Source organism: Neofelis nebulosa, chromosome 11 (genome assembly GCF_028018385.1).
Source record: "Neofelis nebulosa isolate mNeoNeb1 chromosome 11, mNeoNeb1.pri, whole genome shotgun sequence".
Lineage (NCBI taxonomy): Eukaryota > Metazoa > Chordata > Mammalia > Carnivora > Felidae > Neofelis > Neofelis nebulosa.
The window spans coordinates 3,568,791-3,596,337 of record NC_080792.1 but is presented as its reverse complement, the minus strand read 5'-3'; positions in this window follow the sequence as shown (position 1 = coordinate 3,596,337).

Genomic DNA, 27,547 nt, shown 5'->3' with positions numbered 1-27,547 from the left:
TTGCTACTTTCTGTAAATTTATAATTATTTCAAGATAAGAAAGTTAACACACACACGCACACACGCACACACACACATGAACTAAAACCAAATGTTATATTTAACGGTGAAGCACTGGAAAAATGCCCATTAAAATCAGGAATGAGACCATTTTATTTGCGATCAGCAACGAGCTCATAATTCATGCAGGGACTTCCAGCTGGTAGAGAGGAAGGAGAAAAAAATATTAGAAAAATATCCCACAGTTGTTTGAAGTCTCTACAATGATATGCCTCTAGTACCAAATTAATCTAAAATTTTTTTAAAATTAAAAAGCAAAGTGGTGTAAGGTTAAATACATATAAAAAGGCTTTTTAAACACCAGTAATAATAAGCTTGCAATGTTTACAGCAAAAAACATTTATAATATTAATCAGAAGAAAATGAGTAAGTCTAACCTTAAGAAAAATTTTAGTGAAAGTAAATGGAGAATGTGACCCTTAAGCACTATAAAGAGGTTTTAATGAAGGACCCCAAAGGGTACATACTGTGTGATTCCATTTATCTGACAAAAAAGAAATAACATACATGTGATGTTTCTAGATAGAGAATTATCAGTATAAATATAACAATCTTCCTCAGTTCAGTTCTAGTGTAATAGTGAGGGGATTTTGGGGGTGACTCAATGAATGGTCCTAACATAATCTGAAAAATAAATAGTGAAAATGATTTTTGACAGCTTTATTGAGGTATACTTTACGTCCTATAAAACTCTCTCATTTTAAGTGTACAACTCAATGATGTTGAGCATATTTAGAGACTTGTCCAAATGTCCCCATGGTGTGGCTTTGGAAACTCTCCATCACAGCAGGAAGGAGGGTCATGCCTCTCCAGGCACCTTCCCTAGGCAACCGCTAGCCTACTTCCCGTTTTTGTAGGTTTCTCTGTTCTGGACATTTCCTGTAAATGGAATCGTATACCACGTGGCCTTGTGTGTCTGACTCCTCTAACTTAGCCCAAGGTGTGCAGGGTTCGTCCACATGGTCGTACGTGTGGGGATTGCTTTCTGTGGCTGAATGGTGCTGTTATGTGGGTACATCACCTCCTGTGTGTTCATTCCAGCTGGATGGACGTCTGGGTTGTGTCTGTTGTTTGGCTATTATGAATCACGCTGCCATAGACAGTGATATGCCAGTCTTGTGTCCACATATGCTTTCTTTCTTTGGGTAGACATATAGGACTGGAATTGCCAGATCATATGATAATTTTATGTTTAACATTTTGAGGAACTGACCAACGTTGCCCAAGGGGCTGTATACCATTTTGTGAAAATGATTTTAAAAGTGTAAAAGAAAAAGTACGATGGGAAACTCTCAGATGTTATAAAGCTAACATATTATATTGCATTTACTATATTATATAAATACACAGTATATGAGTCATATCGCAAAACCAATGTAACAATTGAATGAATTTGCTAATTTACAAACATATGCAAACAGGCTTGTAAAATAGATTATGCTGCCCAGCAAAAGACCCTGGGACACATCAGGTTTTGTGGTAAAGAAAGCATCGGAAACCACTGTGGAAATAATGGATCGCTCAACCAGTTGTGCGGCTAACTTGGCCAGTTGGGAGGGAAAGTCAGGTTAGGGTTTCACATTGCTCTATATACTGAAGTATGTTTTCAATAGATTAATAAGTTAGAAATTTTTTAAAAAAGCACCAAAACACAAGATACTTTTTCTGATGGTCTATAAAATTATTTTCAGAGGGCGGAGAACTTCCAAAGAATAAATAAAATAGAACAAATAACAAAGGAAGAGAGTAATGGGTTTGCCTGTGTCACAATTTATAACATCAAAAATATTAAAATATCAACAAATGTCATATACAAAATTATGACAGCTTAGAAAGTAGGAATAAATGTAATCTCGCTGACAGTAAAATACATTAACCTTCATAATTATTAACCTTAATAATTAAATTATTATGATAATTAAATTATTAGCCTTAATGATACAAAAACTGTGTCCAGATCCATAAGAAAAAAATATTAACACCCTGTTTTGAAAAGATAGCAACATGCAAATTGCAAAGTAAGTCCACATTGAACACAATTGAACCTCTTTTGTTTTAATTAAATTAAAAATAGTATTTTTCCCCTATGAAAAAGGCGTTATCTGCTTGTAAATTTTGAGGGTAATACTCCATCTGGGTGAGGGGGCAGAGAGGAGGACATTTTCTGCATGGGGGAAAGAGAGTAAATTTATAATATGGGGACATCGCCTCAAGAATGTCCTCTCTTCTTAATTCCACACCTAAGAATGTATCCTCAAGAAATTACTAGAGGGATGCTTGGGTGGCTCAGTCAGTTAAGCGCCTGACTTCGGCTCAGGTCATGATTTCATGACTTTGTGAGTTCGAGTCCCGCGTCGGGCTCTGTGCTGACAGCTCGGAGCCTGGAGCCTGCTTCGGATTCTGTGTCCCTCTCTTGCTCTGCCCCTCCCCTGCTCATGCTCTGTCTCTCTGTCTCTTTGTCTCTCTCGAGAATAAACAAACATTAAATTTTTTTTAAAAGAAATATTTCATGGCTATTAAAAAGCATGCTTTCAAAGGATATTTCGTGCCAGATTAACATTCTCAAAACACATTAAATAAAACACAGTGTCCAGTACCATATACAGTATGATCTCAATTTTAGAAAATAAAATTGTGTTCATATTTACTCTTATTTTTCTTTGGCATCAACGATCATAAACATAGAAATAAATTTTCCAGAATACAACTGTGGCCATTTCTGGGAGGAGGCATTGCGGATGATTTTTACCTTCTTTACATTTTTCTGCATTTTCCAAATTTCGCCCGATAAACGCGTGTTGCCTTTCTACTCCAAAAAAAAAAAAAAAAAATTATGGGGCAAAAGAAATGATCGCTTTTGCAAGCGTTTCCTAAGGCAAAGGTGCTTTTTATTTTCTGCAACCTTCTTGGAAAATCACAAAAGAAAACGAGGCATCTTTAAGCCCTGACAAATAAAGAGAGGTACGAAGCGTGAACATAATTAAGGTGTCACCGAGGCTAAATCAAAGGCTGGCTGCAAGGGAAAGGCGTGAGGAGGCCAGAAGGCAGGGGCCAGTTTCCCTGCATACGCGCGTGCTGGCACTTTGGGGGCATTTTGACTCTCTGGCTGTTCCTTTGCCGATAAGGTGGCGGAGGCCTCCTCGCTGCCCTTTCCCCTCCTCCCTGTGTGCTCCTCTCTGCCTTTACGCCGCTGCCTGTGGATGGGGCCTCCTGTCGCCGCCAGGTGTGTCCCGGGACGCCCTCGCCCTGCACGCGCACTTGGAAGGCACCGCACCGCGTGGCTCGCATCCCGGGCCCCGGGCGTGGACAGCGCCGGCCCGGAACCACAGCCCGCGCTGCGTTCAAAGGAGAAACACCGGTTCCCCCGCATAGACCTTCATTCGCTGGCCCGGGGGTGTGTTCCCCGCAATTAGAGCGTCAGCCGCACTTGGTGGCCGTGAGCGCCGGCTTGGCTGCTCCCCGAGGCCAGCGATATTTGGTAAGTCCCAAGCACACGGCTGGAGCAGGCCCTCCAGCCTGTAAATCGTAGGAACACCAGTAGCTCACGGAGGGCGCGGGAGAGGCCCGGGCGAGCCGGCTGGGCCACAGGGGGCAAGGCTGGTGCCCACCCAGGTCACCTGGCTCAGAACCCGGGACGGCGGCCCACTCCAGGCTCCGGCCCTGATGAGACTAACTGCGACTCCCTGGGGGCTGGGGGCAGAGGGACTGACCCCACGCTGTCTCCACTCTCTGAAGAGATCTGTCTGGCGGCAGAAAGCCAGGCTTGTGTCCACGTTTCTGATGACTTTCCATCTTTGGGGGCACCATGGTTTAGCTTCCAGGGCATCTGCCAGCGACCCCAGGTAGTCACTGGGGGGACTGAGGGGTGGGAAAAGCAGCAGGAGCCCAGAAAGGTGTGGAAGGATCCCAGAATCCCCCAGCTGCGGGGCAGACCCCAGGACTCCGGGGTCCCTGTCTGCATCCCCCGTACCCCCCTTCCTGCAAAGCCCACGCCACACAGGCTCCGATTCTGAGAACGGAAGAAGCATTTGATGGGAGGGTTTCCCTGTGGCTGTAGTAACAACCGAAATACATTTTGAAAAATCAGTTTTAATAAAGCCCCAGCCCTGACCCCAGAAACGTAAGTATTTATATTATTGACTTCTGTATGGGGTAATTTGTTAGGAGGGAAAAAAAAAAAAAATAAGAAAGAAAAAAGTCTTCTGCTCTTGTCTTGAGACCTGAGGAAAAAAAATCACTAAAATTAGAGAAACTGGGGATCTAAACGCAGTGAGTAGAATAAAGCAAAATACCTCTGGGGTGTTCATCTGCCATGGTAGTCATTTCATATCTCATCTGTTATATGGATGTGATAGTTTTTTCCTTTTTGATAGTATCATTATGTAGACGCTACAGATTCAATTCCATTTACAAGTCAATGGTGTGAGATTTTACGACAATTCTTTTTTAGTGGGTTGATTCTGTATGATCCTTCTCAGTCAGAAAAAAAAAAAAATTAAAAAGCCAACCTAAGTGGCTGCCTTTCAGAGCTCTCCATACAAGGGCTGGAACTCACTGGGCATTTTTTTATTGCAGGACTTTGGTTTTATGCTCATCGGGAATGCCTGGAAACCAGGTCTGGTTAGCCTCGCTCTCAGGGAGACAATAATTTGTAAATTTAAGGGCCTGGGGCCTGAGCGCACGAACATTTTGCGTGCCGTGTGGAGGAACTTTGGATCTAGTTTTGAAACGGGAAACACAGTGGAAAATCATGGGGAGAAAAGAGCACTTATTAGACGTGGGCGTGACTCCATCCAAGGCAGTGACAAAGGGTCTTTAAAGGGCAGGTGATTAGATTAAATTAAATTCCTCCAAAAGACAGACCAAGATGTGAACCTCCAGAATTACAAGCGAGCGAACAAACAGAACTCTAAGCTCTGCAGGATTTCAACGATCAAAGAAGTCACATTCTTCAGGGAGGGAGGCGGTGTCACAGGTGGAATTGTACCCCGGGTTCAGATGCCTGCGTTGAACCCTTGCCTCAAGACACCAGAATGTGAGTGCATCTGGATGGAGACAGTCGCTAAGGAGGTAATTAGGTTAAAATGAGATCATAGGGTGGGTCGTAATCCGATAGAAGCGGGGACCTTACGGGAAGAGGAGATACGGACACAGAGGTACAGAGGGAGGACACCTTGAAGAGCGAGGGCGGAGACGGTCATCCCCAAGCCTGGAGGAAGCCTTGAAGCGGGTCTGCCCCACGACCCCAGAGCCCAGGGAAGGCCCCCAGCTTCCCCGAGGGCGGGCCAGGGGTGGGTGCCATCCCAGGAGCAGCCGACACCTGCACCCCCCCGGGGCCCATTTGTGGAGTACCTGCTTGGTGCCGGGAGCACTGAGAGTGACACCATGTTCTCGCCGCCTTCAAGACCAGCCCGCTCTGATGAAAGGCAGGCTAGCAAATACACTGTGAACCCGAGAGAAGAGATCAGAGATGAGGGCAGGAGAGAAGGTTGAGGCTCCCAGGAAGGGTGAGGAGAATCCCACCTCAAACAGGAGCAGGTGCCCAGAGAAGGCTGCCGGGGTCTCCAGGAAAGGGCAGGGGCAGCCCAGCACCTGGGCAGGGGGGACGGATCTCGCAGAAAAGAAAGCTCCTGGGAAGGGCAGGTGAGCACAAGGCAGAAGCGAGAAGCCCAGGATAGCCCCTGCACGCGAGGGAGGGGGGTTGGTGAAGCTTCCAGATCCGAGGACACTGGATTCCAGGCAGAAGGCCCCAGAAATCACAGAATTTAAAGTTCTCACAACGGCAGGTTTGTGCTACGGGTTCATTTCTCTTCGTTGACAATGTTGGCCCCAAGTGTATTTTTATGGCTTTTAGGTGTATTTTAGATGGAAAGAAAATTAAATCAAATGAATTCGTTCATTGTTTTACCCTTGTAGAAAAATTTAATAATTTCCACTAAACTGGGATTTAAAACAGATTTTTTTTTTTTCTTAAACAGGACTTGGAGTTTTGGTAGAACGTTGGCATTTTTCCCTAATAAAAAAAAATTATAATATTGTTACTTGCGCCACGAAGTTTTTCTTTAAGGAAGGAAGTGAGTATGTTACAGAGTGACATAGTTATGTGTTTCCATGACTAACAAATTGTGTTACTGTTTTCCAACTCAGTGGTTGTAGCTTTCCGTGCTGTTTCTAGCCATGTAGCTATTTTATTTCCCTTTCCATGGGCCTTTCATCTTTTGGGGGTGGAAATTTGACTAGCGTGCAGCCAGAATGTCCAGAATGGAGGCATTTTGGTAGAGGTAGAAATCCAAACTGATAAACTGTCTTAAAAGGTCCTATGTCTGGGCTTGGAATGTGATCCTTAAAAGCATCATTCATTACAGGAGCATCATTATGTTTTCACTTCTTCACTGACATTTTAAACTTGATACGTTTAGTTTCTTTCATGCATGTTTCACACCCACCCCGGGTCCCTCCAGCTCCCACTGAAGGGCCGGACACGGCATCTGCACTGCCAGGAGCCGTGGGGGCTCCGCGAGGCTGCACCCCACTTCGCCCAGGATCAGAGGGGCCCCTGCCCAGGCTCTGTGAGGAGCCCAGGAGCAGCTGGCAGGACCCAGGAGCGGGAGGAGGCCTGGTAGAATTTCCAAGGGACTCGGTTTCCAAACCCTATTCTATCTCTGTAGACCTCACCCCTCTCCCTGTTTATGAGCTGCCAAAGTTATCACCTTAGATGACCTTGGAAGAAGGAATGAGCCTCCAGAAGGCTCCGGTTCAGTCCTTCTTCTCTGCCATAACACTTGCCCTGGTTATAAGTCACACCCACCTTCCCCTCTTAAATTCTCTGTTGCTGATCTCATGAAGGTAGGAGGTTGTCACGATGCGTGGGTGTACTGGGTTGAAGAGGGTCCCCCTACATTCCTGTCCACCTTTGACAGGTGGTCAGAACACTTAACATGAGACCCAGATTGACAATAAATATCACGTGTTAAGTACGGTATCGTTAACTCGAGATGCAACGTTACAGAGTTCGCTGGAACTTTTCCTCTTGCGTACCTTGAACTTTATACCCATTCATTAACAACCCTTCATTTCCCTTAGATTTTTCATGTAAGTGGAATCATGAAGTACTTGTCCTTCTGTGATTGCCTTATTTCGTTACCACAAGGCCCTCAAGATTCATCCATGGTGTCACATATTGGAGAATGTGTTTTCAGGCTGAATAATATTCCAAGGCATGTATATGCCCCGTGTTCACTCATTGATCCATCAATGGACTTTTAGGTTGTTTCTATGTCTTGGCTATTATGAATAGCACCACAGGGACGTGGGCTGCTGGTCTCTCTTCAAGATCCTGATTGCAATTCTTGTGGGGGAATACCTAGAAATGGATTCCTAGATCACATGGTAGTTTTCATTTTTATTTGGGGAATTTGCAAAGATTGATGAGCTGTTTAAGGTGGGGGGCAACATCCCAGGGACTTGCTCAGTTAACAAAAGGTGGTACTCAGTTCCCTTCCTGGTCTGTGTTGCCAGTTACGGGCAGACGCCACACTCTTCCTGTCTGCCAAACTGGGGGTCAAACAACAGTATAAGTGCTGCATGCCAAGTGCCAAATAGATGACAGATGTCGCACGAAGGTCTGTGGGAGGGAGGAGTTACTCCGTGCGGGAGATTTATGTGGGACAAGACCTGGCCTAGAAATAAAGGTGTTCAAAGACAAATAAAAGTGCTTCTTGAGTAGTTCCCATGGTCACGGATGGTACATTTCTTTCCTGAAATCAGTCCAGTCTGGATAACCAATCTCTTTATGATCTATTGCAATACCTACATGTTTATCTTGGAAACATATAATCAAGCAAAAAGTTTGGAAATACAATTCAATTGGCCCCATATCTCAACTGTGAATAGAAATCACACAAGAGTAGCCTAATTGTTTTTCTTGGCCTGAACGGCTGGTGGCAGGTCTTTTGACTAAACGTCACGGTCCTGCCATGACTAATATCTACAAGTTCGATATGATACACAAAGAGGGTATGGAAACTAAGTTGTAGAGTAGCACATTTATCGTCCACAGGTAGGTACCGGTGTGGATCTGGCTCTATGACTTTGATGGGAAGCTATTTCGAATTTGTTATTGGAGTCATGAAGTTTCAAACTCCCACTGGATATGTAACAGTCTGAACACATAACTTCTTTGTAATTCTTTGGGTTTCCAACACTGTTGTTATCGTGAACAGGTCCACGATTTTTTCCGGATAGTTCCTCCAGTAGCATTATCACTGTAGCGAGGGAGTTTCTGCTCAGACGAACGGTTGGAAGCGGGGAAGGCACAGGAGTCATGGACTTGGAAGATATGAGCTCTGCCCTGCCACTTACATTTCAGGAAACTTACTCAACCATTTGCCTTCATTTGTTAATCTCTAAAAAGACATCAGTGATATATACATTGGCCACCTGGGGAGGATATGATGAAAACCAGACTAGATAGCATATGCCAGTAGGTTTTTAAAAAAATATTTTTAAGTGTATATATATATATATATATATGATGACATCTATATAATAATTAATATATATAATATATAATATATATATTATATTATATATATAATATATAATATATATATATGGCATACTAGTATATACTAATCTATATATTATATTATTTAGAGTAGTTTCAGGGTCACAGCAAAACTGGAGGGGCATAGGCACAGCTCCTTCATTGTCGATGTCCCCCACCAGAGTGGTACATTTGTTGCAACCAATGAATCTATGGTGAAAGATACACCCAAATCACCCAAAGTCCATGACTTACTTACATTATGCCACACTCTTGATGGTGTATGTTCTATGGGTTTGGACAAATGTATAAGGTCACGTAGCCACTATCGTAGTATCATACGGAGTGTTTTCGGTCTTGTTGAGATTTTTTTTAAACTAGGAAACGTGATTCCAAAGCAAGGTGCTTTGGGGCTGTGCATATATTAACATATACATAGATATATTAATCTAATGCATTTGGTCAGATGACTCCATTCAAGAAAGTCATCTGACGTACTTTTGGGCTTGATGAACCAATTTGGTCCAATTGGAAGATTGATTCATTTGAGGTGGTCCGTGCGGTAGACCACGTTTCTGGTCTCAGCTAGGCTGAGTGTGCAGTTAACAGCCACTTTACTCTTGGCGATCTATGGCCCATCATCCCCACCACTACAGTCCACTAAGCTGCCCACCCACGTACTATCTATTCTCTTGAATTTCTCTTCAACGACAGTCTGCAGTTCTATATCGCTTCAGATTCTGTGTCTCCTTCTTTTTCTGCCCCTCCCCTACTCGTGCTCTGTCTCTGTCTCTCAAAAATAAATATACGTAAAAAAACCCATATAAAAATGTAAAAAAATAAAATAAAATAAAAATGTATTAATTTATAGAATAAACATTAACGAAATCTCACACTTAGGGGAATCTCCAGGCCGTGGAGCCCTATTCATGCATCTATGCATCTCTCGTACTAGAGGAGTTTCGGCACGTACAAGCATGAGACTGACCCATTTAGTCACGTCTTTGCCGGGCTGAAGCTTTCCCTCGTGCTGCCTTCAAATCATGAGATGTCCAAGTTCCAAACATCAGTTCTGGGACTCAATAATGTCCAGCTCTTAGGACAATAGGTTGTCCCCTTGGGAGGGTGCCCTGCAGGGCTGTGCCAGGCAGTGTCCAGAGCCCAGAGCGTCCAACGAATCCATTTCTCAATGAGCCCATGGCTGACTGTATGGACAACGAGGGCTACTTTTGGAAGGCAGCCTCGCAGCTGCTGGGTGGTAAGTCAGCTTCTTCCAGCCTCCAGTGCTCCTGGTGGACGTCCTTTCCCTAGTTGTCGGAGGCCTTGCTCCTTCCCTCAGTGCAGTATGGTCCCCTCTTCCAGAAGATGTTGCGTCTGGATTCTGGGGACAGTGGAACCCTCTCTTGTGGGCTTGTGTCTTAACCTTCTGGTTCTGCAGTGTTGTCTCTCTGTCTCTTTCTCTTCCTGTTCGGTGCTCCTGGGACAGAGCAGCAGGGGGACTGTCTTTGGGATGCAGTCACAGGAATGCAGTGAATGGGGAAATATTGGTACCTAGAACCCGTCCACCAAGATTGATGATGTTTGAGACGAACCCCTTTCTCAATGTTTTATTGGTGTCTAAGTTCATGTTTGGCGGGGGTAGTGTTTTAAGATATTATAAAATTGTTCATATTATTATAAATTATTATCTATTTCAAACAACACTTGTTCACTAGCCTCCCTATGGGAGGCCCCAACTTAGGTGTTTCTGGGAGCATAAAGGTGGAACTGGTGCTGTCCCTTCCCCCAGCCCCCGCCCCCCCAACCCCCCCCCCCCCGGCAAGGGCACACAGAGCACACATGACCGTGAGCAGGTGAGGTGGGGACCCAATGCCAAGAAAGTCTAGGTCTGGGGAGAGACGCCCAGGAACCGGGCATGCTAGGAGACCCTTCAAATCGGAAGTGCTTTGAGATGGGGCCCAAGGATTGAGGAGGGTTTCTCTGAAAACTGTCCACCCTCTAATTTCTACTTTTCACGAAAGACATGCAGTGTCTGTGCCGACATGCACAGATCCCGGTTTCCGCGAATCACCTCCTTCCCTCTTGTCCCTTACTCCCACGTCCGTTCCTCACATTCATGAGGCACATTTGCCTCTAAAGTGAGATGTTTCTAGAAGCGTAGCCTGGCCTGTCCATAGCAGTCAGACTGACGGGTTTCCTGTTTTTATGTGGGATTGGGCGACCGTCAGCCCGTGTGGCATGTGGTCATCGGGTGGTCCCTGGGAACAGGAGCATTTTGGTGGTAGAGGCCTTGCCCCTTTGAGGGGCACCACTCGCGCTATGTTTTTCCCACATACACCAACTTCTTCCTTCTCCTTGCTCCTCAAATCAGCTTTGATCGATCAAATCCAATCAGATCCAATCAAATCGGTTTTGGAGAATATTTCAGGCTACATAGCGGTGAGTCTCCTTGAGGTTGCATTTATGGCCAGCGTCTCTGTAGAGCAGTCTGGGTTCTCCGGAGAAGCAGGACCAGCAGGACATACGTACATAGGTGTGAGGAGTTTTTTTTACAGGAATAGGCTCGTGCAGAGGTGGAGAGGTCCCCAAATGCACCGTTTGCCAGGTGGAGAACCTGGAAAGTTGGTGGTGCGGTGTGGGCTCTGTCCAAGGGCTGGAGAAGCGGGAGCACAGATGTCCGAGGGCAGTAGATGGGTGCTCCAGCTCAGGTGGAAAAAGAACCCACCCTTCCTCCACCATTTTGTTCTATAATTTAGGTCCTAAGTGGATTGGAAGTTGCCCACGTGCCTTGGTGAGGGCGACCTTCTCTACTCTGTCTTCTGATTGGGATGCTAACTCCTTCCAGAAACACCCTCCCAGGCACACCCAAAAAGAATGATGTGCCAGTGGGCAGTCCTTAGCCCAGTCAGGTTGATACCTACAGTTAACCATCACACTCTGAGACCACAGTTATGATCTCAGTGTCCTGCACACGTCGGATGGAGCAGGACTAGGCAGCGTGGAAACCACACTCCGTGTGTTTTAGGCTCATGCCAGTGGATGCCCTGCGTGTATCCCCCAACTGGCCAATCTGCAGCTTGGAAGGGAAGTTCTGGGAGAGGAAAGAAATCCCCTTCTCAGGACTCACTTCCTACAGGACGCGATGAACCAGGAGAGGAAAATGTAATACCTGAAACAGGTCTCACGATCCGATCATAAGAGCAGAAAGGTCTCTTCGTTGTGTGAACCTGGTAAGGCTCACTGATTTGGTGCTACGGCTGTGATCTGTAAGTCAATCAACACGTAAAACTGCTGGTCTGGCTGTGGGCGTGCCACTGGGTGAGGGAGCGAGGGCCGCCGGCTGTGAGAGTATCTGTGCCAGGAACTTTCCTGGCCCGTTTCCCTCGTGACGTTTCCTTTCTGCCTTCGCTTCTCAGCATTTTCCTACCTGTTTGGTAATTAATGAAACAATTACTTCCTGAACCACTTCTAATTTTCCACCTCTACGATGTATAGACCATAAAAATTCAAACCCTTCGCTGCTTCAGATGGCAAAACCGTAGTAAATTATAAACAACAACAACCCTCCCCCCCCACACCCCCAAAACCAAAAAGGAGTGAACAGACATCCTGCATTTACTTTCTTGAAATTCTGCTACATTTTTTAAAGTAATCTCTGCCCAAGGGGGGCTCGAACTCACGACACTAAGGTCAAGAGTCCGATGTTCTACTGACTGAGCCAGCCAGGCGTGCCTCCTCTTTTCAAATTCGGGAGACTGTCATTTACCAGTGGCTTGAAAATACACCTCTGCCTGCTGTAGTCCTGGAACATTTCAGATCTATGCCAGTTTTAACCTTTAATGACCACAGAACAGAAAGCCATTTTGTGCATATACTTCACTCCCCATGTGCAGAATTTTCTATGCACATAAGAGTTACTGGTGTGCAATTTTTTTTTTTAAACACAATTACAGGCTGCTCCTCTGAGACAAGCATTTTACGTCCTTGGGGTTGACATGCACTAGAAAGATACACGTTAAAAAAAACAAGGGATAAATATAGATGGGAATTCTACATTTTTATGCTAAGGCTCTCTTGGAGTGAGATTCAGGGTGCTATGGAAGTTATAATAATATAAAGCTTCCTCACTAACCCTGTGACAACTTATCTCTAAAATCAGGACGACATTAATTTTGATCAGGCCTTTGAGAACTTTAGGGTACAATTCACAGTCCGGTGACATCTGTCGCTGAGATAGGAAAACAATGCGGATTCTTTTGACACACTGAGAATCACAGCCTTTTCTTTTGTCAGTTACCAGAGACAGGAGACAGAGAAAGGAAATTATAACATCCAAGAAAAATGAACGCTCTGGGTCTGGCCGCGCGTAAAGATTCTGGACAACACGTGAAATTTCTTGGTTGCCCTCAGCAGCAGAATTCCTGAAGGAAGGTGCCAGGGGCTCCTTCCGGGGCCGTCACAGGGCCAGTAAGAATAATCCTCTTACAAAATTCCGAAGCATAAAATTCAGCTGAGGTTACTGCGGCTATTAAGGAATGAAGTATGGCCTTTCTGCCGGCTGGGGGGTGGGGGTGGGGGGTTGCGGGGGGAAGGGGCGAGGATGCACTTTGCGCCGTCACCCCGGGGGATGCCGTGCGGGCCGGGGGTGGGGTGCGCCCCCCCCCCAGGACCACCCCGGTGGGGGTCAGGCGCGCGCCCCCGCGCGTCCCGGCCGCCGCGCCCCCGGGGTCCCCTCCTGCCCCCCGCTCCCCGGTTCACGCCCGTGTGCGGCATGTGGACGCGGACGGGGAGAGCGGCGAGAGGAGGATTTGGCTGGCGCTCAGGGCAGCAGGAGCAGCCGCAGATGCTGCTATTTACAGTATTTTCACAATTCCGCAGAACAAAGAGCAGGAGGCTGCCAGCAACTCTGGGGAACTCGGCGATTGCCCTGCTCGCAGGCTCAGCCAATCCGGGGGCTGCGGCAGCCGGTCGGCTTGGCGGGCGCGGAGCATCTCCCGGCTGATGGACCGCTCTGCCCGCAGCCCGTGCGTCAAGCCCGAGGAGGAAGGACATCAGGACTGCACTTGTCAGCGGCGCTCCCACGTCTTCTTTGGGGGGGGAGGGGGGGGACAGCGCCGAAAGCCCCACCCCCAGCTCGGCCTGAATGCGGCAGAGGGGACAGATGGATGGCTTCAGCCCTCACCCCTGCATTTGAATTGTAGATGCGCCCAGCAGGGTCTCCCCTGGGTCACGGGCAAAGCGCCCCCTTGTCCGGGCTGCATATTGCTCCCTGTGAAACTCAAGATGCTGTCTAGAGACCAAAGTTATTTACTGGGGGGACCAGATTACCACAAATTAATTCCTGGACGGGATCCAGCAGGGCCCCCGTGCGGGAGACCGGGGAGGAGGGACGCGGGCATCAGTTACTCGGCGTCAGCGGCGCTCCTGGGAGGACACGCGCTATATTTAGCCAAACTCGGCGCATCCTGGGAGACTGGTATATCACCGCAGAGCCCACAAGGTGCCGGGGCTGGTTGAGAAGCACTCACCATGGTGGAACCATCTCAGCTAGACTGGAGAGATGAATAGCCCTCTGGGGGATTTCATTGGGTCCTACTCACCAGTCGCATCGCCAGGCAGAATCCGTTTGCTTCCCTGGGAGGAGATCTGTTGAAAAGCATTACAATAAAAGTTATTTAACTCACATAGTCTTTAATCTTCCAGGAAAATATTGTGCCCATGCCAGCCGTGAATCATATTGTATTGTTATGCCTTTTTATAGTCTGATAATCTGTATTGTGTGTTTATAACCCTTGTATGCTGTATTTTATGGGGGGGGAAAATCCCCGCGACCAGCAATCCACAACGCGTGGATTTACCACCCTAACTACTTGGGTTGACAGAGAGCGGTGGAACAAAGATTCCAGGTCAGAGAGAGGAAAGTTATCTCTACATCAGGCTTGCTTACCTCCTGGCAGCTGTGACGCCCTCCCTGACTCCTCCTTACTCGGACACCACTCTTATCCCCCGAAGAGGGTGTTTTCCCAAGTCTCAGCCGTTGGTGGAGGGCGCTGAACTGGTTATAAATCAGTCTTTGACCACAAACCCAAGGAAGCTTGCCCTTGAATATCATCTTCTGGGCAGGGACAATCTTATTTATTTGGGGGTTGTGCTGTAGATGCTCATGTAGAAGCCATGTCGGAGATGTGGAAGGTCCATTTCTCCCCAAATCTTGATGGCCGGCTTCCCAGGCTCATCCTCCGGTGCCTAAGTTGCTCTGACATGAGGGCGGAGTTCAACCTCTCCATCTGCCAATGTTTCTGGGTGAAACTGACTGACGCAGCCCTGATTCTTGTCTCCTTTCACTGTGGCTTGGCAATGGGGTAGAGACTGCTGTCCCTACATCCCTGCATGTCTGACCCTGAGAAAGGGACCCCACTGAACCACAGTGCTCTCTAAGGATTGGCCCAGAGATGGCAGGTCAAGGGGCAGGGAGCCTGGGTGTCCTGCTTGTGCAAACCAGGGCGTGATTCAGACGGGGAACCCTCCCGCCTAGTGGCATTAGATGTCTTCTGGGACCCGTGGTGCTAAACAGACTCTTCTACCCCTCCTCCCCACCGTCCCACAGTGACTGGAAGGAGTCTGGTGTCCTGTGCCCCGTGTCTGATACATTTGGGTATCAGGAGGCCTCATGAAGCATCCTCTTGAAGAACATGGGTTGATCTGTCCTCTCAGAGCCTCGTTGGCCAGTTCCCCCACAGAAACTGAAGCCTGGCTAGGGTTTGGCCGGCTAACCTGCCTCCTATAATATCTTTTCTTTAAGCTTGGCCCCCCCCGCCCCCCCGTGGATGCGCTGATGTTATAACAGTAGTTTCCACATCCAGCCCGCTGTCAAAAGCCCACAGACTATATATCTGGCATACGGAGGCCAGTTTGGATTTGTCACTTTCTCCTGGGCTTGTGCCCTCACTGCTCCTGGTGTGGTCTCAGCTTGTGCATCCATCTCTGGAACATAGTCCCAGTATAAAGCTGCTAAATGTAATCCCCAGCCCTTCCCACCCCCCACCCCTCTTGGGCGTCTGGGATTTGCCCACCTGCTTCTTTACTCACGACCACCCAGTTGCCCTTGTCAGTGTCCACCCGCGTCTTTCATTGCGCGTGAACCTCATAGGAAAAGACCCACCAGCATCGCCGGGCCGTCTGAGTGTCCTAAGGACTGCACGCAGGCATACCCACGCCCTTTCCCGCCCGAGGGGGACACACTTCCGCATCTCATTTGGTTGAGCCACTGCGGTGTGGCACGGACTGCGAATGCTGAGGGAGTAACAGGACTCGGGAGGCATAGTTCTGTCCTGCAAGAACACGCGGTCTGTCTACCAGGGCAGGCACCTGGGTGCAGCATCATGTGCTGTGTTCTCAAGGCGGCTAATTCTGGGGGCATTTGGGGCTTCGCACAGGAGGCTTTCACTGCAAGCAACAGCATGTGGACTACAGCGACCGAAGGCAAGGGTACGGCCGTGCCTCACTCTGTACCAGCACGTGTGTGCGCGTGCGCGTGCGGGGTGGTAAAGAATGTGGGCGTGTGCAAGCGTGAGGGTGTGCAGAGGTGTGGGTCAGCGTGAGTGCCGGAGAGTGTGCGTGTAAAAGGGTGGGCTTGAGGTAGCAAACGGGGACCGAGGGGTGAGGCCTTGGCAGGTGAGGGCTTCCTTGGGTTTGCAGCCACGCCCACACTTACAAAAGGAAGCAGAGACATCTGCGCGGAACTTCCGGTTCGTGGCCACCAGGTAGCAAGACCAGGGAGGAATCCACGCGCCTTCTCAAGGCCGAGCGCACATGATTTGGGAACTGTCTTTCATTTTACTGCCTTTGGCCGGCTCCGAAATGGAGTTGGGGGGCACAGATAAAGTGCAGGAGAGCAGGACATTGTTACGCTCTTGTAGTCGTTAGGTTTGGGTTAAAATACAGATTCCTCTCCCCTCACCCACCTCCCTCCTTCTTCCACGGAATTCTACTTATTCCACTCACCTTTGTCTTGGTGCTCCCTCTGCCTGGGCGTCCTCCCCAGACACGGTCCTCCAGGCCTGTGCCCAGTTTCCAGCTTCCCACGAGATGGACCCTGACCTCCCTGTCTCAGACTGCCACCGGCATCTCCCTGGTTCTGACCACAGTCACCTAATGTATCCCGTGATTCATTTGTTTCCTAGGTGTGTTCCTTATAGTCTGTCTTCCCAGCTAGAATTGAAGCTCCAGGAGGGCAGGGTACCATGTCTACAACAGCGCCTAGTGTCTGGTGGGCACGCACACAATAAATATTAGTTTAAAGTGGCTAGAAGAAGCACATGGCTTGACTTTTCTCAAAAATTGAGATCCGCATGACAAAGCAAAAACAGGCTTGTCTTAGCCGTGAATCGCTGATCATTTAAAAGGGACCAGTTCACCCAAGCTTTCTGAAGTTGTGCAAGATAAAACAGATTGTAAACTACGCTACCTTTGACTCGGAACCCCACCTCTAGCATTTGGCTTGAAGGAAATAATTGCTTTAGGGCACAAAAATATTGCAAGGCTGTTTGTAATCGTGAAAAATTGCAGGGAATGGGGAGTGGTCGTTAAGAGACTGGTCGTGTACATGACAGCTCAGGACACAATCAAAGGAGTTGTAATAACTAAAAAGCACTGTGCTTTGAACCAAGGTAGTGAGAAGGGAGGTGGTGAGAAGGGGTCAGATACTGTGTGTGTGTGTGTGTGTGTGTGTGTGTGTGTGTGTATGGGATTTCTTTAGAGATTGGACAAGGGATGTGAGAAAAGCGAGAAATCAAAGATGACTCCAAGATTTTTGCATAACTGGTAAGTAGGCTGGACGTTAAAAGACAGAGAAATTTACCAGTGGGACACATTTGAATTGGAAGACCAAAGTCTCAGTTTGGACAAGTTACATTTAAAATATCTAGTAGCCATATGCTGTGAGTTGAATCGTGTCCCCGAAAGATATGTTCAAGTCCTAACCCCAGTACCGCGAGTGTGATCTTATTTGGAAACTGGGTCTTTGCGGATGTAAGTGGTTACTGAGATGAGTGGTAGGGCAAAGTAGGGCGGCCCCAAGCTATTACTGGTGTCCTTATTAGAGGAGAGGAAGATACACAGAGGAAGAGGGGGAAGCGGGGAGGTGCTGATGGCGACAGAGATTGAGGTGACGTGTCTATAGCTGCACCAAGGATTGCCCGCAACCACAAGAAGCCAGGAGAGGGATGTGGGACAGACTCACATTCAGTGAAGACAGAGGAGGAGCTTTGGATTTTGCCAGATGGAGGTCATCACTGAGCACAGGGACAGCAGGGACAGGGCAGGCGGAGGGGGGTGGATAAGGGATGCACTGAGCTGTGTTTGAGGAGAATGGGAGGAGGGTTAGGAGGGGTAGCAGCAGGGACAACCGTTGCAAGACTTGCGGGAAAAGGCAGAAGAGAAACGGAGCGGTAGCAGGTGCAAACGTGTGGGCAAGAGAAAGTTCCTTTTGCTTTTGCTTTTCATGGAGACGTAACAACGCAGTCGTATGTTTTGGGGGATGATGCAGAAGTGTGAGGGGCTGGGTGCCAGGTGCTGTCCCGGGAAGGCACGGAAGCACACCGTCTCTCCATCGGCAGAGGGACAGGCTTTACCAGGGCAAGCAGCCCGCACCTGCCCAGCGATGGGCTGCAGTGGCTGGCGGTGTGGAGGCGGAGGGGGCGTCTGTGGAATGCCCTTCTGATCATTTCCGTGTTCTCAGTGGAGTGAGAAACCAGGTCATCAGCCGAGAGGGAGAAGGGGGAGGAGGTGTTGAAAGTTTGTGGGGAGAGGAAGGTGTGAAATAATTGTCTAGAAGACTTAATTTGCCTTTCAGTTAATGTGAAAGGGATTTTTTTTTTAATTACAGAAAATTCAAAATAGAAAAGAGTACAGAGGCAATATAACAAACACCCATAATGCAATATAATAAGCACTAGCAAAGCTAAAAATTTGTCATTTTTTGGCCCCAGATCTATTTTAAGCAATAAAACATGAGAAATGAAATTGAGTTATTGGAATTTAAACTTAATTATTTCTCTGTCCTCCCCTGAACAAGATGAGGAAATGTAGAAAGCTTTAACTCTTAGATGCCGCTTGTGCCTTTCACGTTTATGTTTTCAGTATTTTAGTTGTCTCATTTTTACCTTGCCAAAATCCATGTCGTTTTCTGCTGTCAATACCTTCGACAGATTCGCCAAAATGTTTACCAATGTATTCGTGTACCTTCGTTGGATGCGTCTCTCTTTGTTGCTTGAATTCCACGTCATGTCATCTGAAGTTCATCCTGCCATAGTTCTTTCAGTGGGTGTGTGAGTGGAAGAATCTTCTAGTCTTTGCATGTGTGAGAATGTTTTGCTGTCAGTTATATATAAAATTTCATATTGCTATGTATAATATTTAGCTAGGTACAGAATGCCGCGTTGGCACATTTTTCTACTGGCACTTTCAAAAACTAAGGTTCCGTTTTATTCTGGCATATGTGGTAGTGCGCATGTATTCTGTGAATTTGATTTGCTCTTTGATGGTGTTCTGGGGTTTTTTTCTCCCCCGTTGTTTTTAAGATATCTTCTCGAGCTTTGATGTTGAAATCGCACTAGGTGTATCTAGGTATAGACTCCTTTACCCTGCTTGGACTGGTACTATTTTCTCAACAGGAATATTCATGAGCGCTGCTGGTCAGTCCTGACCTGTTAAGCTTTCTGATACCGCCTTTCCTTCCTCTTCCCCAGTGTCTGCTTTTGGAGCTCCTGGACTTAGTGGACTTTCTCGTGGTGTTCTCCATGTTTCCCTCCTCCTCGTTTCTATTTCTATATATCTCTTGGCTGCATCCTGAGTCTGCTGTAGCTCTGTTGCTCAGTTCCCAAGTTCCAATTCCTCCCGTCAGCTCTCTATTCTGCTGTAACATCTCGAGGGAGGTCGTAAAGCCTGCTGGTGTAGAGCTGAGACCTGACACAGACTTCTGACTGTGAATCATGGCTTCCTCGCTTCCTCGATGTGAGCTTGGGTGAGCCGCGTTCCTCTTGTGCCTCAGTTTCCTCGTATGGAAAGTAGTCATAACATAGTACATGTCAATCTCATAGGCTCGGTATGAGCAATAAATAAATTTAGATACACATACTACGTTGGGACAACACTTACACGAGAATAGGCTGGTATTACCATTTAATCTGCAGGTTATGTTTCTAAATGTTTCAATGACTACAGTCTCTTAGTACTCTTCTAATCGTTTCTTTTATCACAATGTTGGGTTTCTAATTTACGCTCCTTCATTTTATTGAGAGTTTTAGACCTAGTCCTTCCTTTAGCTTATTGAGAGTTTTAAATGTATTCTTTTGAAGTTGACTCCCTGTGGTTCCTGGTGTGAACTGTCTCGTGTGTCACCTGCTGATTGTCCTTGCCGATATCGTTCTTGTCCTGCTGTGTTATTTTTGACCCGGAGTCTATCTTCAGCACCCCGTTTTCCACAAGATTTTGTGTGCCCTAGGTGTGTAGCATCATCCCCGCAATGTGGTTTGGATTCGCCTCTTCCAGAGCCCTACAGATGTCATTCATTTCAGACCAGGTTTCATGTCAATTTCCTGGCCAGCAGACCCCCACCACCTGCCCGCGTAAGTCATGCAAAACCAGGTTCCACCGCCAAGCGCAGCAGAAGTTGACGGTTATGATTTCTCACTCCTGATGCTTTCAGACCTTATGCCGAGCCTCTGGGATGGTGAGGGATTTTCCACAATGCCAGCTCGAGATGGATGGGAAGCCTCTTTCGGAGGACTCTTTCCCTCTGCACAAGGGGCCCTCGGCGGTGGGATGTCAATTTTCTGGGTTTTGATCCCACACAGGTATCAAAATTCTGGGGCCAAGTTCACAGAACCCTGACCCCCTAGGACTTTGGCCGTTAGCTCAGGTCTACTATCCTGCTAGAGATTCCCTCTGCGTTCCTGTGATTTGCCGAGTTTTTCTGTCGCTCATGTTATTTCTTATTCCGCACGTCTACACGGTGGAGGGGGCAGAGGTAAGGCCGTGAGTCTGACCAGAAGTTTGAGTGTTTACTTGTTCGTTTTGTTTTGTTTTGTTTTGTTTTAGGCTGCTATCTCTGATTTTCTCCGTCACTGGTTTTGGCTCTATTTCCTTATCCAATCACCCGAAAATTTTCTTCCTTTTCTTTCTCCCCCTTTCCCCCCGTCACTCTGTTTTTTTCTCTCCATTCTTCTCCTTTTTTTGTAACACACTTTGAGTGCCCTCTGATATGGGCACAAGGGTAGAAAGGTGAGCAAGACCCAGCCCCTTCTTTTTGCCATTGTGTGTGATGGCGGTAATGCCAATGCAAAAAACAGAAAAGAGTTCTTTTACTTTTAGATGTGAACGTTTTTCTTGTATTACCACCAGTCCCTGATCATCATCAAAAACCACTGAACACGTATGTGATTCATGGTGGATACATACCAGGCATCGTGCTAGGCACTGGGGTGACAACATTACGTGAGGAAGTGCGGTTCTGTTCTCGTAAATCTTACAGTCTAACCTGAGAAATATACCGAAAACTAACAAAACAACAGCCCATGCACATAATTCTTAGAAATCGTGGTGCTTGGCCAGGAAACGTAGAATGATGGAACCACGCAGGAGGACACGCCACTGGGCGGTATTCGTGGAGAGTAGGGGTGGTGACAGAAGCCTCCGTGAAGCCTCATTGATGAGGAGAGTCTGGTTAAGAGAAGAACTGGGAAGGTCATTCATACATCTTGACTTGATGGTCTGAGGAACGTGGATACATGGAGGTTTATCCATTCGCATTATTTTTCCTCACTAAAACAATCAATTTGTGGTTAAAACGCATTCTAAATATCAGCCCAATACCCACTACGTTGGAACGTGAAGACTGGTGTCCTAAAACACTTGCTCGAAGCAGAGTGTGCATGGGCATGATGCCTGTGTGAAACTCTGGTCTCTAAATGCCCTCCCTCCCTTCATTCTTTATTTCTTTCCTTCACACCCACCATTCCCCCCCTCCTCACTCCCTCTTCCTCTCTTTTCCTAGAGGATGATCCCAGGAATGCAGGGGAAATGAAGGGAATTCACAGATCTCTCGACTTCCCTTGGATTCAACAATGGGAAATGCTGAAGGGAAGCTCCTGTTCACAGCCTCACTGCCTGACTTTGGTCCCGGCTCCTCAGCTTCTGTCCTGCTGTACCTTTTTCTCCTCGTTTTCTTGATTGTTCATTCATTTATTATTCATACCTAGACTATCTCCAAAAAGAATTAGAAGCAGTTTCTTTCCTTATTCAATTTTCCTTCCAACCATTTTCCTTCTCTCTCTTCTTCCTCTGTTCCTAATCATTTCCCTTCCGGCAGGACAATGTCAAGATAATTAAAGGATGCCGGGTCCTGAGCATTTCACTAAAATTGCCTTCTACAAAATACAACTCCCTGTATCCTCAATGAGATTGCGTGAGAAAATAACTCATCATATGGCTCAGCTGTTACAGGGTTCAGATTCAATTTGGCTATCCATCCAAAAGTTGGGATTTTTAATAAAAGCTTTTACAAACCACTTGGGTATTCAAAAAGTTTAATACATAACAAACAATAAAAATCATACTTGGAAATATGGGAGAGTGGAAATGCTACAAATACTCATGTTTGTATATAATCTGTGTTCCCTTGGATTTGGTATTGAAATTTGAGAAACACGTTTTAAATTCCATTAAGCATATCGTATTTACTTACGTAGTCATTGTCAGAACAAGATTTGGGGAAAATTTGAATTTTTTTCATAGTTTAAGTATCTCACACGTTTCCTTTGCTCTGTGCTGAGCTGGAAAGTCTGACGCAATTCTGTGTCCTTTAGGCAAGGAGGGATCACAAGCCTTATCAGTTGTTCCCAAATGGGTCAGGAAGTGGTAGAAAGAACGTTGGCCTGGCATCAATTCTGGCCCTTTCCCCAACTGTAATAGCTACTGTGAGAAAGTGGTTCACTTCTCCCAGCCTCTGGTTGCCCATCTGGGAGACGGGAGTAACGATCCCTTCCTCAACTTCGTTTTTGTTTGATGATTCCACAATGATGATTTTCATGATTGAAGTGTCTTCAACTTGGGGCGCCTGGGTGGCTCAGTTGTCTGACCTCGGCTCAGGTCATAATCTTGCGGTCTGTGAGTTCGAGCCCCAAGTCGGACTCTGTGCTGACAGCTCAGAGCCTGGAACCTGCTTCGGATTCTGTGTCTCCCTCTCTCTTTCTGGCCCCTCCTCCCCGCTCATGCTCTGTCTCTCTCTCACTCAATAATAAATAAACATTAATCAAAAAAAATGTCTTCAACTAGCACATTCCATCTGAGAACCTTCATTCACTGCACTTATCAAACCAGTGATATGTGCCAAATTGCCAAATTGGTTAATATATATGGTGGATAAAATATAATCGACCAATAAATTGGTCGATATATATGCATATATATGTATGTGTATATATATATATATATATATATATATATATAGTGGAATAACAGGAGGTTATTCTATAGATTCTATTATATATAATCTCCTGTTATTCCACTATTCCTTGAGGTATTTTTGCCCTACGTTGCCAGGATTGTTCATTCATTCCTTCATTTTTTTGCAACACTTACTGATTGAACACTATTTTGTGTTAGGTACTGTTTTAGACAAAGAGCAAGATCCCTGCCCTTGTTATATTTGCTTTGTAGCAGAGAAGCAGGGCTTGGGTGATGCAAGACCAAATTGTGTAGAGGACCCTCATCTTGACTCTTCTGAAAACACCTGCACAAAGGAAAGGGGAGAGAGATAACACAGTCGGAAGAAGCTAGAGAAGAATAGGAGAATATTTCACCAAGACTGGGAGGGAGTTCAGAGCGGCATGGCCATAGGATGTCAATTTTCTGGGTTCTGGGTATCACTCCAGGAAGGTGGTGAGAACTCAGGGTGGGAGTGGCTAGGCTCTGAACACTGGGTTCCTCAAAGTTCTCAGAGTCTTGGGTCCGCCATGTGCCCAGAAGCAGCCAGAAAATCTTTCCAAAGGGACACATCCACATTAGCCAGGCCGCTGCGCCTCTCACGGGTAAACCAGGGGCCAAACACTGGTGGGGGATCTCACACAATCCTTGGGTGGTAAGGAAAGAAGATCTGCAATAGATTTCTTGCCAGGCCAGTCCTTTGTGTTAAATTCCACTTAGTTCTAAGGAGGGGAAAAGACAAGTGACCTTTCTCACCAAGCAGATTTACGATTGTGAGTTCATGCAGCGCTAAGAGTTTAAATGACTTGTCCGTGGTCACACAGAGGAAAAGGGTCAGAGGTGGGGCAGGAAGGCACATTTTCTCATTCCAGGACAACACGTTTCCTCTGTAGCATTGTTTTATGAGATCATATAAGGCTTTGTTGATGGAAAACCACATAGCACATGGAAGTAATAGGATTTTAGGACTGGTTCAAAATATTTAAATATCCAATGTAACCACAGTTCCACCCTCAATTTCTCAAGAACATAAGGTAGTTCATTCTGTCTTAGACAAAACTTTCCAGCACTTCTCCTGGATCCAGCATACCCTGGTAGAGAGAATAGAGAGGGAGACTGCCCTTTATTCTATTACGTTAGCTGTATTTTTAGAAGGCATGCACTGCCTAGAAACCTCAGGCATTCCATAATTAGGTTCTCTACATAAAATTATAAGAAAGAGAGCATTTAGCACACCAGCTACGGGTAGGAAAAATGAGAGGAGACGTGAGCGAAATAATAGTAACAATATTTTCCTCACTTATAGTACTTGCCCATGTCCAAAGGTATTGTAAGATGGTGCTTCTCTTGCAGTTACTACGGATTTAAGTTCAGACTCTTCTTATAAATACCAGGAGTCAGGAGAGCACATTTCCCCCATGCTGCCTAACGTCCACTTGGCTGGAGCCCCACTTGCAAACACCTCCTCCACCTGTTCCTACGGCTCTCAGAGGAGCTACTGCAAACCCTCTAGCTCTGTCCCCTGCTCAATGCTTGCTGCCTGTGCCTCTTGGGAAACCCCAGTGGTTTTCTCAACAAATACTGTGAGTTTTAAGATTTAATAAAGAAGCCTCAGGTGGTGCACGGCAAGTCAGGACCAGTGTCTTAGAGTCCCGGGATACTCGTCGTTCACCTCGTCTAAGAGCAGGAGAGTCTTATCGGAACAGGGTAAGTAAATGTGGGCAAGCCAGAACTCTATAGGAATTGGGCCAAGACATCAGCAGTAAACAGAAAAGATTGATGGTACTCAGGAATAGTGGCCTACTACCCTTTATTTGGGTGCTACATGAAACAAATAGCAAAACACTTGCACACCTTCCAGGAGTTTATAATCTAAAACAGATGAGTAGGTGGTGAATAAGGATGGGGTACTTTTCCTCCAGGGAGCTTTTGGAAATTTATCTCCTCCACAAAGTTTGCCTGAACCAATTACAAATAAAGAGCCATTTTTCTCCTTCCAATCTACCATTTTATTCTAATGAGCTTTTTTTCATTATGCGGAAATTCCCTGCCTAATACTTTTACAAATTGGAAGTATGCAATTTGTTTTCAGCGGTGACAACAGTCGCAGGTCTTTCTGTATCGCCGTCTCCAAGATGAGATCAAGAATCCTGCTTGCTTCCTTTGGCAGAAACCTCTGCCTCAGCCCTGAGGGGGTGGCGAGCCAGCAGACCAGGGAGGTGTGGTCGCGGCACAGCTTGGAGATTTCGCGATCTTCCCCCACTCTCCGTTCACTCGGTTGTCTTGCCCATCACTCCCATGATTCAAGAACCTCCATGAGCTTGTACTCCGTCACTTGAAATCTTCCTCCTCAGCCTCCATTTTTCCTGTTGTGTCTCTCAGTCCGCACCTTTTAGGATGCTTTTGGCTACAAATAACAGAAGCTGCAACTAAGGGTGCCTTACAAAGAGCCCAGGGGCAGGGTGATTTCAGCACCGCATTGAGAGCCCAGCTTCTTGTCACATTTCTGCTCTGACAGCCTCGGTGTATGGACCTGATCCCAAGACAACTCTAGCAGCTCAAGGTAACACAGGCAGACAGAAACATCCAAGGCATAAGAATAGAGTGTCCCTGTTTATGTCCCCCTTTTAGGGGGCAAGATAAATCTTCCAACTACGCTCCTACCCCAGCAGACCCGTAACGGTGCAGGTTGTATCATGTGGCTGAGGCTGAATTGGTGACAACAACTGGAATGAGATCATGATGATTGGCTTTCCTTAGGAAAAGAATCATATTTCCGTCTGAATCTTGAAGGACCGGGCACGTGGAAGGTGAACAAAATTTGACTCTCTGTTAGACGGAAAGATGATGGCAGGTAAGGCTGGCAGTTGGGTTGACAGCTCATTCCACATGCCAACGACCTCGTCAGAACATGAGTGAGGAATGCCCTTTTGCTTTGCAGACTTTATTTTGCTTGAGAGACTGCCCCACTTCCAGTCAGCCCAAACAGACTCAATAGGTACTGTAGCAATAATCTCTCCCTAAAAAAAAGAAAAAATCCATGACTTTCTGACACCACCTGTGATAAGGGAGATTCAGGGAGATCTTGGATAATCATTTAATTCTCATATTGTAGAAATATTTGAAAGACAGAAGCGAAAAGAAAATCATCGCCTGGGGGAAATCCTTTAATCTTTAAGTCATGGTGTTACACAGCATGAAATGTACATCTGTTACACCCACAAGTTGCTATGATCTCTCAGGTATTCTCTCATTTACTGTTTCCAGGTAGGTAAAGGGTACCCTTGGGGAAAAGGGTGGGCTCAAGTTCAATCACACGAGCCCAGGAAGAGTGTGTCTTCAAAGACTCTCATGATCATCAGCAAATCTGATGACTTTAGGACTGTTTCTGGTGCCACACCCACTGTCTGAGCTGCTTGGGGAACGACGTGTCAGAATGGCACCCAGCTCAGCCCAAATCACCACAGGACCTAGAACCATGATTTGGGGATGAATCAGGCATTACTTGTGTCAACTCGTTAGTGAAGAAACTGACAATAACAGAGGCCAATGGTAGGCTTTGGGGATGAGATAATGGAGAAAAATGGAAAATGGAGGCATATGTCGGTAAAGGAAAAGAGTGAAATTTAAGGAAGGAGGCAGCAGGATGTGTGGACTTAGGAATCAGCCCTTGGACTGAATTTCCCAAAGACCGATCTTAGGCTCTGAAATAAGAAGCCTGTTGACCCCAAATGACCCATTGGAGCACGTGAGCCAGAGACTTGGTGATGTTTGAGTGCCTCTAATGCTGACCTCAGGACAAATGACCCGGAGACTCGAGACAGAGGTGTCCTAAACACCCCAGCAAGTTATCAGAGACCCACTGTCAGCTGTCCTGTTTTTAGAATCACCCCAGGAAATGTGCATCTGCTGGAGGTAATGAGAACAGCCACTCTGGCTTATCCCCTCCCCAAGCTCCATCCGGAGCAAACTCGGGGAAGCCGGGGCCATCATAACAGAGTGATCTGTTTGCAATTTCTTTTATCTGAAACCACACATAGCTTTTGAAGATGTAAATTTGTAAAACGTCATGCTTTATGTATTGCATTTTTGGCATCTACTTTAGTTTTTAAGAATGGATGTTGTCTAATTATGCAGAGGGGCTTTGGATGAGGAAATATACTAAGTGTGCATTAAATAGACAACTTTAAATAATGGCACTTGTGCTAAGAAGTGTATTTTCTGGCAAGCAACTAATTTATAATGGTCATAGATAAATGCATTAGTGTATGAAATGCTTGTCTTTATTTATTGATTTGAAGGGGCAGTATTATATTTTTAAATATGTCTTCTTCATTGGGTCTGTTTTCCATCTTTTACAAAGTTGCTCATATTTTATGTTTGTTGACACTCGCTGCACTTAAATGTTGGAAAATGGAAGCAATTTTACAGTAAAAAAAAAAAATCAACGTTAATATG